General features: G+C 32.7%; 1 pseudogene; it reads left to right on the top strand.

Annotated features, from left to right (window-relative positions):
• The first annotated feature begins 6,981 nt into the window (after window positions 1–6,981).
• Window positions 6,982–8,544, top strand: LOC114744827 (uncharacterized; annotated as a pseudogene).
• The last annotated feature ends 3,806 nt before the right edge of the window (window positions 8,545–12,350 follow it).

The raw sequence follows: 12,350 nt of genomic DNA, 5'->3' as shown, positions 1-12,350 counted from the left end.
CCTCATAAAGTTAAAAATTTTGTCTGGAGATTAATTTCCAAAGCCCTACCTACCTTTGAGAATCTTACGAGGAGGAACTGTAACATTACCGATATGTGTCTAATTTGCAAAAGTAGTGTAGAGTCCTTGGATCATCTCTTTCTATGATGCCAATGGGCAAGGCTGGCTTGGTTTGGTAGTCCTTTCACCTTTCTCTTGGATGACAATCTAAATGTTGGTCTGAATCAATGGATTGCTAATTGCTTTTGTGATTTATCTATGTTGCCTTGGCAAAAAGCATTCTTGGCTGCTCTTTTGTGGTAAATCTGGAAACGTAGGAATGCTTTTATTTTTAATAATATCTCTCCTGATCCTGTCTTTGCTTTTACTCAAGCAGGGAGGATTATTATCTCTTTGGGAGGCAAATGGTTGGCTGAACTATGAGGCTACAAAGCATAACTCAGCTAATCCTTCTCTGAAGGCTAACATGAAGTGGACCCCTCCTATTGGAAATACCCTAAAGTTGAATTTGATTGTGCCTTTAGCTCAAACAACAAGTTGGCCGCCTCTGTCTTCTTGGTTAGAGACTCGAATGGAATGGTGCTTGATGTAGAGCCAGGATTGCTGCTGCTAATTCTGCACTAATGGCGGAAGGAATTGCTCTTAATGATGCAATGGAGTGCTCAATTGAAAATCAAATTGATGATGTGCAATTTGAGTTGGACAATTAGATTCTCGTCAACTGTATTAATGCTCAACAGGAGCTTCCAGACTGGAGATGCGTTGCTATCCTTGATAATATCTTGGAATCAAGGAAACTGTTTGAACCATGTGGTCAAATGGATTTCTAGAGAAGCTAATACTGCCGCTGATTGGCTTGCTAACGCTATTCTGGATGGGTCATGCCCAGAAGACTGGGTTTGGAGACCGCCTGCTCCTCTTTTGAAGATTTTGGATCATGATTCTCATGGGGTTAATGTTGATCCAGGCTAGTTACCAGTGTTTGCATGCCTTTAAGTCGTTTTGACTGTTTTATTTTATTTTCTTTATTTCCTTTTGCTTGCACGTGAGACTTGGTCCTTCTCTTGATTAAATGGAATGGGGATATTCAGGCACAAACAAAAAAAAGACAGGTCAGCAACGTTAATTAAAAAAAAGAGTGCCTCGGGGGGTCAATTTGCCATGTATGAAAAATTAATCACTCCGTTGATTCCTCTTTAGAGGACTAAAGAAAAATTCTCACACACCAACTATACTAAATTCTTTTATGTGACCTACTTCCATTCATGCCCACTTTATCAGCTAACCTTTAATAGGAAAGGCATCATTTATAGCAAGTCATAATTTCATATTCTCAAAAGGAGCATATTAGAAAAAAGTACTAAATAATTGTCAAATTTTCTAATTTGTCTTATAAATAGAAAGAAATCACTCTCCAAAATGTTGTCCAACAAATAGAAACTGAGTACAACCAATTTTAAGATAGTTGAGCAACTTCTTGGATAAAGCTTCTAGATGTCATCTGCAATAAGCAAGTATAATGTGTTACGACTTAAACCAAGGTTCATCATAAATAATGTGCTAATGAAAAAAGTGAAATAGGCAAATACAAATAGGAGCAGTCAACATAAATATAGAATCAAAAGCAGTTCTTAAATGATTATTTAAAGAAGGATAGGTAAGCTTCATTGTCACACTCGGCAGAACCATGACCTACAAATTACAATACCTAAAAATATTAGAATTAGGATTAGAATTGCGAGTAAAATGGCCTTGTAACGAAAATGCATACTGTAACACCTACTTGAATTACACAATGTGGTTATTTAATTAACTTCGAACCACTAAGCTATGCCAGGTTTGATCTTGGGGAGAAAAAAAAGAACAGAATTCTTTCACTAATTATTTTGAAAACTTATTCCAAAGGTACTCTATAATGCAATTCTATTAACCTTTAGGTACCCTTGTTCCCTTCCAGGTTTTGGGCAACTTAAGCGTAAGTTGTGTTTTTTTTTTTTTTAATAAAACTTACATTCCAGCATCTAAACAGAATTTATTTAGCTAAGTTAATTGCTTAGCATACAGAAGCTAAGCATCTTTGTACTTATTAAATACCAAACCTTCATCTAATCACAATATTTCTTTAAAATCCTTTGAGATCACCAATTCAAATTAAACACCCCTCACTCCCCAAATACTTGCGTACATACATAAGTCTATATGTATAAAATCCCATTACCATATATAAACTTCTTTTCCCTTTTTTTCACCTGAGCAGCTTTAACCTTAATCTAAAAATTTTCGAGGTGTAAATAATCAAACCGTACTTTTAATATCTCTAGACATCTTTAACAATCCAAAATAACTGCAAAACATTTTCAGGATCATTAGACAAAAACTGCAAACTGATTCCTAGTTTTCAAAGTTACTCATTCTATTTAACCTCTTGTGATTAGCACTTGATCACATTTAAGCTCTTGAGATTTGCCTTATACACAATCAATTTGATTGTCCTCTAACACACATAACTTTTACTCCAGATCTGGAAAATTTCCAGATTTATAGCTATGTATTCAAATTCAAATTGAGCATTCAAATTATCACACCCTTTGATCCATCTAATCTCCCTTAACAGCATCACAACACGCATAAGGAAAGGAGTTGAAGTTCTGCTCCCCATTTAGTCGCATTATCCACCAAACGAAAGAAGAAAACAACATGCAATCCAACATACTCACATGCAATGAGATTTTTACTGTTATGGGTCTTGATTTTAATAGATTCTGAGCTAAAAATTCAAACAACCTTCTTTCCCCTGTTTCGGCCAACCAAAAACAGAGCAAGAAAATCCACATACAAGCTAAAAATCATACTCCATTATCATCAACAAACACTACTCTTTCCTCATCATCAAGTTTCGCCCTTAACCAAGAGTTTCTCTCACTAGAGCCCAAACTTCTTTCATCATTTACTCTTCAAACACTTAGCAAAGGGAAGAAAGAAGAGCAGAATGATGATCAGAGGACTCACCTTGCTCAGAAACTAAGCTGGGCATGCAAGGAAAAGGCCACCGATCACTACACGGACGGCTTCTGCTCTCACGGTCTCCCACTCACGTTTCTCTTGGCTTTCTTTTTCTCTGTGGTTCCAGTCGAAATGACGGAAAGAGGTTTAATCGAATTAAAAAAAAAAAGCTGAGAAATGATCAACAAGTTTTGTATTCGCTTTCATCCTTTCAACTAATTTCTGAAATATAAAATTAATCCATCAAATTTTCCTTATTTATTAGCTTTTTTTGGCTCATAAAATAATTTTTCTGAAAATTCAGGATCAAAAATCAATTCCTGACTATTTTTCTTAAATTTTTCAAGAAAATATATACTCCCTCCGTTCCTTATTATAAGAGACATTTGATACTTACGGCATGTTCCTATATATAAAAGACACTTAAAAGTTGTCTCTACTTTTTTGTGTTGATTTCTTATTTTACCCATATTTATTGTCTCCAACTCACACTCTCTCTCCTTCCCACTTCTCTTTCTTTTAATAAATTACCATTGTTCTCTCTCATGTTCTCTCTCCTTATTAATGAAGGCATTTTTGGAAAAAAAATTATACTTTTTACATATTAATTGTTCTTAACTAATTTTAACTGTTTTTTTTTATCAACGTAATTCAGTTATTCGTCTCTTATAATAAGGAACGGAGGGAGTAGCTCTTAATTTCAGAAATCAATTCTCAATTCATTTTAAGGATTTTATGTCTCAATTAGCTTCTTTACCTCATAAAATAATTATTCCAAAATTTTTATCTCAAACATAAACCTCTATCCGTTTGCCTTGAATTTTCAAGGAAATAGGTCTTTTTAACTTCGAAAATTAACTTTCAAATTGTTTAAGCCACTTTTTGAGGAAATAAACTTTTTCATAAAATTTCTAAATCCTTGAAATTAATGTTCCATAATTTTTCTCAAATTTTCTTATGCTTTAAATAATTTTAATAAATTTCTTTCTCTTCTTCTCTTAAAATTTAAACATCTGATCGAGATGTTACACATGCCAAAAACAACTTCGCAACTATACTTTATGACTGATTCAATAACTGACAATATCATTAGGAACCTAGGAGATGAAATATATTCACAATGATTAACATCCTATATTGTGTAGTGCACGCTTTAAGCATTCAAATAAAACACATCAAGAGATGATCACATTATAATTTATGATTTATTTCTATTTGATATAATTGATAACAAGCAAAATTTCAATTATTGGAACATTAATACTTTTTATTGGGTAAGCTTCTAAGCAAGTTGCCGATATTTATGCCTCCAAATCGATGGTTCTAATAACCCATCTATTTTAGGCTCTTTCATTCAAATCAATAATTCAGATGCCTCATCGGACCTCTCTCTGCAATGAACACAGGAGAATCCTTCCAATTGCCGACGTCGCAATCTCGTGGTTCCAGAACATCATCGCCCTATCTTCACCCATAATTAATTGCAAAGCATTCCAGAAGAAAACGATTCAGTCAGATGGTTGGCCGTTAGGGATAAGGTTAGGATCATTTTGGGGTGAAATTCAAATCTAAGGGAAACAAGTGAGAGATCAGATCGTGTGGGCTTCGAGGATTGGCATTGCAGGAGGAAGAAAGGTCGGGGATAGATGGAAGGCAGATCAAGTGTTCGTCTTCAGTCCCTCTCTCATATTCATTTTTTTTAAAAAAAAATTTTGGTGAAAAAAGTTTAAATGAGTTGGGTCCTAAGGACTCACCAGGATCAAGGCATGCCTTCAGGCTCAGAGGGCGCTTACAAAGATGCTTATAGATCACCCACCAACAAGGTCTTCGTATCGGCAGCGGGATTCGAACTCACGACATTGTGAGTTATGAGCTGACTTCTTACCAACTGGATCAACTCTTGTTGGTTTTTTTAAAAAAATTTTGTTATGTCCGATGATATTTGTATCTAACAGGCTAAGGTTGACATTGATACGATCTTTTAACTTCTGAGCAACATTGCTTTTAAAAAAAAGATTTTCTTGATACCCACAATTTTTTTTGGGAAAACTTTTGGAATAAAAATGACTTTTAACCCAATATTATTTTCCTGATATTTCTAACACCATAATTTCATTTATAGTTCATTAAAAATCCTAAACCATAAATAAAATTAAAGTGTTGGAGCATGCAATCAAAAAATAGCATGAGAAAGTGTTGGATGCATATGAAAATAATATTATAATATTATTAAAATAATGGATACATTATGAATAAGATTACTATGCTAGATATATACTACCTCCAGTCTTTAATATAAGATTTTGTTTGACTTTTATTTTGATCTTAGATATAAGAGTTCCATCCATTTCTCTCTCTTATATTTATGTATTTTTTTCAACATAATCATTCTAATAATAATAATTCTGACCAATACACTTGATTATCAAGGATATTTTAAGAAAGACAACACATATCTATTACAAATAACTAACTTAATTTATTTTCTTAATCTGCTCAAATTAGTCAACTAGTTCTTATACTTAAAACAGGAGGTAGTGTATTATAAGAAAATAATATTAGGGTACTGGGTATTACTTTATTCTTTGATTTTTGTTCCATCTAAATAGTCACGATTTTTAATATTTTGTTTAATAAATGTCACACCCTTCAAATTCTTCTTTCTAATTTTTCCCTGTGTCTTCTGCTCGCTTCCCTCCAATGCCGAAACCGCCGAACGCGTCCCCTTGCATCCTATCACAAGATATGAGACCAAAAGTCAAATCCTTTGTAACTTCATATAGTAATTTTTTTTTTCATTAAAAGAAAACTTATATTGATATTCAAGTTAGAGCTTCCAACCTAAGAGCAAACAGATAAACAAAACCAAAAAGAAATAATTCGCAGTTGATTTTCTTAACCAAAAAGAAATATTCCTTGAGCTTATTTAACGACGGTGGCTTAAAATGAGATGTTTGAGTCTTTCAAGAATAAAAATGAAAAAACAAGAAAGTGAGCCACTTGAGGATTAGTTCGTTACGAATGGCAACTTGGAAATCCAAGTTTATTGGCAAGCAATTACTTATGTGCATGTCTTTTCTTACATAGTCAGATATATCCTCATTAACAAACCCCCAAAAGGACATGTCCCCAAATTGAAAATCCTGCATCTTATTTTACTTATTTATAATATGATCCCTTTGGCACCTGTTCTAAATCAGAGTCAAGCATTCAAATTAAAAATCATGCATGTTGAAGAAGGATTCAAGGTTAACAAGGTAGCATTAACAAGAACGGCAAGAAAGAGAAAATTATATGCATATAGAGATAAAATGGCTTCCTTGCACGACACATCATCAATTAGGCCGACCCTTTTGTTTTCACTCAAACTTCTTCTGTCATGAAATGAATATGCTCCTCGCAAATTCCGTATTTATTGTATAAGACCATTATATTCAGCTTACCTTTGGATTCAATTTTCGTTTTGATCAAAAACAGAGATGGGGAATTGTCTTACCAGGAAGGATCAAAGTCTTCCCATTGATACCACCTTCAAGCTTCCTGCTCCAACACCGGTTTGGCCACCAGGTAATAAGTATTATCTTCATATACTATTTTATTTTTTCCCCCCTTTCTTGTTTAAAAGCAAAGATACATTCGAAAAAGAAAAAGCAAAGATGCAGAACATAACAGACGCAGAGCAATTATGAATAATTACATAACAGAACAAGTTTGGCACAGGTCTTGAACACTTGTTAGACACACTTAAGCTTCATATTCCATATTTGGAGCATCTCTCTGCAAAGCATTTAGACTTCCAGAAACAAACTTATTTCATATATTAAACATGCCCACCACCCCATGTGTCACAGATTGTACTCTGGTTTAGGACAAAATATGTGATGTTTTAAATACAGTTTGACGTACGTAAGTATTAATTATGTCAAATATTGTCACAATGAGGAAGGATTGTTATCATTTCACATGTACGTAGGTGATGGATTTGCTAGTGGGATCATCAATTTGGGTGAGCTACAAGTGGTGCAAGTTTCAACATTTAACAAAGTATGGACATCCTATGAAGGTGGTCCGAGTAATCTTGGCGCTACAATCTTTGAACCAACAGGATTACCAGAAGGATTCTGTATGTTGGGTTATTATAGCCAACCTAACAACAAGCCCTTCTCTGGGTGGGTTCTTGTGGCCAAAGATAACTCTTCAACCAGCAACCGTGCTCTAAAAGAACCACTTGACTACAGTCTGATACGGAGCACCAAGTCCTTAAAAGTCAATCAAAATAGCTCAGCCTATTTTTGGCAACCAAACCCTCCTGATGGTTATGTAGCAGCAGGCCATGTTATGACCACAACACCGGACAAGCCTTCATTGGATAAAGTCCGGTGTGTCCGGTTAGACCTCACTGATGAGATTGAGACGTATGGATGGATTTGGGGGACAGGAAAATCCAATGATTCCAATGGGTTCAATCTCTATGAAACAAGACCAAGAAACAGGAGAACTCAAGCTCCAGGACTTCTTGTAGGAACATTTCTAGCTAAAAACGGCGGAATTACTGGTGCTTTGGCTATATCCTGTTTGAAAAACATCAATGTTAACTACACCTCTATGCCTAATCCACAACAAATTCAAGCAATAGTCCAAGCTTACTCTCCAATAATGTACCTACATCCTAAAGAACAATACCTCCCTTCCTCTATAAACTGGTTTTTCGCCAATGGAGGATTGCTTTATAAAAGAGGAGAAGAATCACAACCTACCCCAATACAACCAAATGGCAGTAATCTTCCTCAAGATCATAACAATGATGGTTCCTATTGGCTAGATCTTCCAGCAAACAAGGCCAACAAGGAAAGAGTTAAAAGGGGTGATTTACAAAGCTCACAAGCTTATCTGCACATAAAACCTATGTTTGGTGGAACATTCACAGACATAGCCTGTTGGGTATACTATCCATTCAATGGACCAGCAAGAGCAAAGGTAGAGTTCATCACTGTTTCACTAGGGAAAATTGGCCAACATGTGGGGGACTGGGAACACGTGACACTAAGAGTGAGCAATTTCGATGGAGAACTCAGAAAGGTATATTTCTCGCAACACAGTGGTGGTACCAGGGTTGATTCCTTCAATCTTGAATTCAAGAATGGAAACAAACCTGTCGTATATTCTTCACTTCATGGCCATGTGTTTTACCCTAGAGCAGGACTCAATCCTCAAGGGAGTAATAGTGTTGGACTTAGGAACGATACTATGGAAAGTGATTTGGTAGTGGATATGGGAGTAGGATATGAAGTGGTTTCTGCAAAGTATCTAGGGTAAGAGATTGTGGAGCCGCCATGGCTGAACTATTTCAGAGAATGGGGTCCAAAGATAAGCTATGATATTGCAGAAGAGCTGAAGAAGATGGAGAAATGGTTGCCTGGGAAGTTGACAAAGCTTTTGGAGAAATTGGTGAGAAGCTTGCCGAATGAACTGTTAGGAGAGGAAGGACCTACTGGTCCGAAGGTGAAGAACAACTGGAATGGAGATGAAGTTGTTCATTGATTGCAAGACCTATAACTGTATTGTTTCTTATGGATAGTTTAATTACTATTTTTCAGAAACTTCAAATGATTCAGTTTTATTGAACCCCAACCCCTTACTCGATGATGAAGCAATATTCTGATTGAGTGAGAGATGAACCATTCTGTAAAGGGAAAAAATAAGGCTACTAAAATTGATTTGTGTTTATATAAATATTTTTATACTCATAATATTGTTTAAAGTTTAAACTAATGATAATGCTTGCAGAGCAATCCTTCCCCTTCCCATCAGTTATAAACCAATGATAATGCTCCATATAAAAACCTTATACTTCTTTCGTCCTTAATATAATACCTATTTAATTAATTTGATTAGATTAAGGAAGTTAGGTTATTTAGTTAATTGTAAAAAATATAGCATGTTTTTCCTAAAACACCATATCATCTTTGAGCCTGTTTGGTTAAAGGGTAGGATCTTAAATAAGTCTGTTTAAATTTAAATAAGTACTTATGAAGCATGTTTAGGGTCTTTGGATAATTTTTATAAAATCCCAATGAATCGTGATTTTAACTTTCCACCGCACTTTTAGGATAAGCAACAAGAAGTGGCTTATACATTTGAAAAATCCCAATGAATCTTCAGTAACTAAATTTTCTCCAATCTACCCCTCATTCTAATGGTAATTATTTTAATTTTTTTTTAAAAAAGCATACAATATGAAACTGTTTTTCTTTTAATTTTATCTAAAAGACATTTTTAAAAAAATCAGATAACGGATTACATATGATTGAAACAACTCAATCAAATATTCAGGTAATATTCTGATTCAAGGAGCATCGTTAAATTTCTTAGTTATAATTTTGATTAAACATTCAATTTCCTTATTTATGTTACTAAAATTGCTAATCAAATTTTTTTATATTTTCATTCATCTCTTATTTATATGGGGTCTTTTATTTAATATTTGTACTACACATAAATTTTGTAAGTGATTTTGAATAACAATAATTTTAAAATAAAAATAATATTTAAATATTCATGTCATTTATTAAATTATAATTTATTATTAAATATAATAATTATGAAAATGTAAACAACTTTATTAACTTCATGTCTTTTTTAGTAATTATACATCTATAAGTGATTTTAATAAATGAAAACCACATATAATCATAATTTTTAAAATCACTTATAAAAAAAAATCCAAATAGAAATCACGATTAACTAGTGTCACTTATAGCCAGCGTCACTTATAAAATTCACGATTATCTAAAATCATAGTTGTTCACCGCTAATCCAAACGGGTACTTTCTTAATATCCTTCCTTCTTTTTTTTACTTGATTATGGTTGAGAGAGTATTTATAGGGGTAATTTGAAAAAAAAATTAATAAATATAAGAAATAGGTATGATATTTAGGACCAAAATCAACTCAACAATTAGATCCTATATTAAGGACCGGTTATATATATTTTTTAAATGGTGTTCAGTTACAAATATTACCGATGTATTTTTTTTATTTGATAACAAAAGCTTACGTACAAAAAAATAAAATAATTATGAATAAATCTGATGCAACGGCGATTATTATTACTACATTTTAAGATGTTCTTACCAAATTATCATATAGGAAGGAAAGGTTAAAATTTTTTTACTCATAACAACCTTCCTTCTGAGTTAGCTAATAAGTCTGAAATTGAAAAAACATAGTTGTATCCTTTTTTATTCCATTCAATTTCATATTACATCAATTAACTCTTAAAATAATAATCGAGTGAAATAATGCTTTCACGAATATAAAACTTTTAAATAATGGAACCTTTTATTCCATTCTATTGAGTGTTTCATTTTATTCTATCACAAGCTTTCTACCATAGCTTTATAGGACATGACAATATATATATTGAAAGAGTGAAAATACATATGAGTACTTTGAATTTGAATTTTGAGTGAGCTACGCGTAATTGTCATTACTTTCTAAAATATTTAAAATAAACCTCTTGTAAGGTTTTAATATTTTTTTTGGCTAAAGTATACATTTAGTTCTTTAACTTTATACAGGATTTTGATTTAATCCCTTAACTTTAAAAAGTATACATTTGGTCCTTTAATCCTAAAATTATTGGGATTCGATGATGATTTTTTGCAACAATCATAAATGTTTTGAATATTAAACTTAATATATTAGCATTTGAAAATATTTTATCAATATTTAAGATCTTAATGTCATCATTTTTTTTTAAAAAAAATTTAGGATTAAAGGACTAAAAATATACTTTTTAAAGACCAAATTGAAACTTTGTATAAAGTTAAAGGATTAAAAGTATATTTTAGCCTCTCTTTTTTCATGAACCCCTTATCATAAAAAATATCTATTAAACCATTAATAAAAAACACAAAATAGAGCTCCTTGCATGTCACAGAATGAAATGTATGCTCCAATTATTTCCTTTTGTTTATAAGACAATTTTCCATTAAAAAACTTACGTGTAATCTTCTCTGCGGTTGAGCTACTTTCACTTCACGTCACCAAACGCACATCGCTTTCTGATTTTCCCTTCAACTTGAACTAGTTCGGTGCCCGTGCAATGTACAGGGTATATTTGAGGCAAGTAAAAAGCTTAAAAATGGACAAAAAAACACAAAGTTCGGTTTAACACACTAAGTTTTCCAATTTATAGATTATAAAAAAAAAATTGCTTGTAGACAACATTAAAGTTTTTTCCTATAGGATATCCACCACCATTAAGGACCAAGATCTTCAACCCTTTTCTGTGCCGCACGGGTGATATATCTGCATATAGCTATCCAAGAGTGAAAACTGACCGGAGTACATATAATCTAATGTTCGTCATGCTCTAATCTTAACTTTTGTTAATAGTCATAGCAAAACATAGCATCATTGGGTATTGTCTTATGCACAAAGTATTCGACAATAATATCTCAGATGGTGTAATGGTCAAATGTAGAGTCACTACATGCAAGCCAATGTGTCCGCATAATAATCTCTACTCCAATGACATGTTTTTCTAACCGGATCACAATGAATCAGGTACCATTATACAATCCAATTGATTTGTCTATACTAGGCGCCAGCATTATGGGTACTCCAGCAAGGCATGGGATGTAAAAATAATTTTTTATAATTAAAATATAAATAATTATTAATGTATGGAGTGATTTAATTTCAAATTTTATAATTTTATAAATAATAAACTTTAGGACCTATGCAATAGAAGTTTCAAATTAGTGAAACATGCACATGAGCAAGTTTTGTTAAACACACCCATTACATATAATGAATGTATTTGTCACTTATTTAAACAGACTACAGAAAACCTCTTTGTACAAAATTGGCCATCTATGCAACCCATAGTAACATGAATATTACAATATATAATCGTGGAGTTATCACATGTAAGCAATTTGTTTTTATTAAGTGAAAAAGTAAATCCATGTCCCCTTGTGGTACCGGCCTTTAGACCCAAACGATTTTAACTTTTTTAAATAAATTGCATTATTTATATCTCATCTTGAAATGGATTTCTTTTTATTTTTATGTAAGAAATTAATGAAGAATTTGTCTAGAGCATATCATATATAGCAAACATTTCATATTTTAAGACCATTCAAAGGTTTTTTTAGTTATAAATCTACACTTAATTAAAAAGTTTTCACCAAGCGAAAAAGCCACCACGTGTCTCCTTTTGATGTTTGCTCTAGGATTAATGCATTTTAATTCTTTTTAATAAATTGTATTATTTATATATTGACTTGCTGCTAATTTTATTTGTATATTGATGTATGAAATCAATGATGAATTTATTT

This window comes from Neltuma alba, unplaced genomic scaffold (genome assembly GCF_004799145.2).
Source record: "Neltuma alba isolate B1F8T4 unplaced genomic scaffold, ASM479914v2 tig00004456_pilon, whole genome shotgun sequence".
NCBI lineage: Eukaryota > Viridiplantae > Streptophyta > Magnoliopsida > Fabales > Fabaceae > Neltuma > Neltuma alba.
This window is presented reverse-complemented; position numbering and strand designations above follow the sequence as displayed.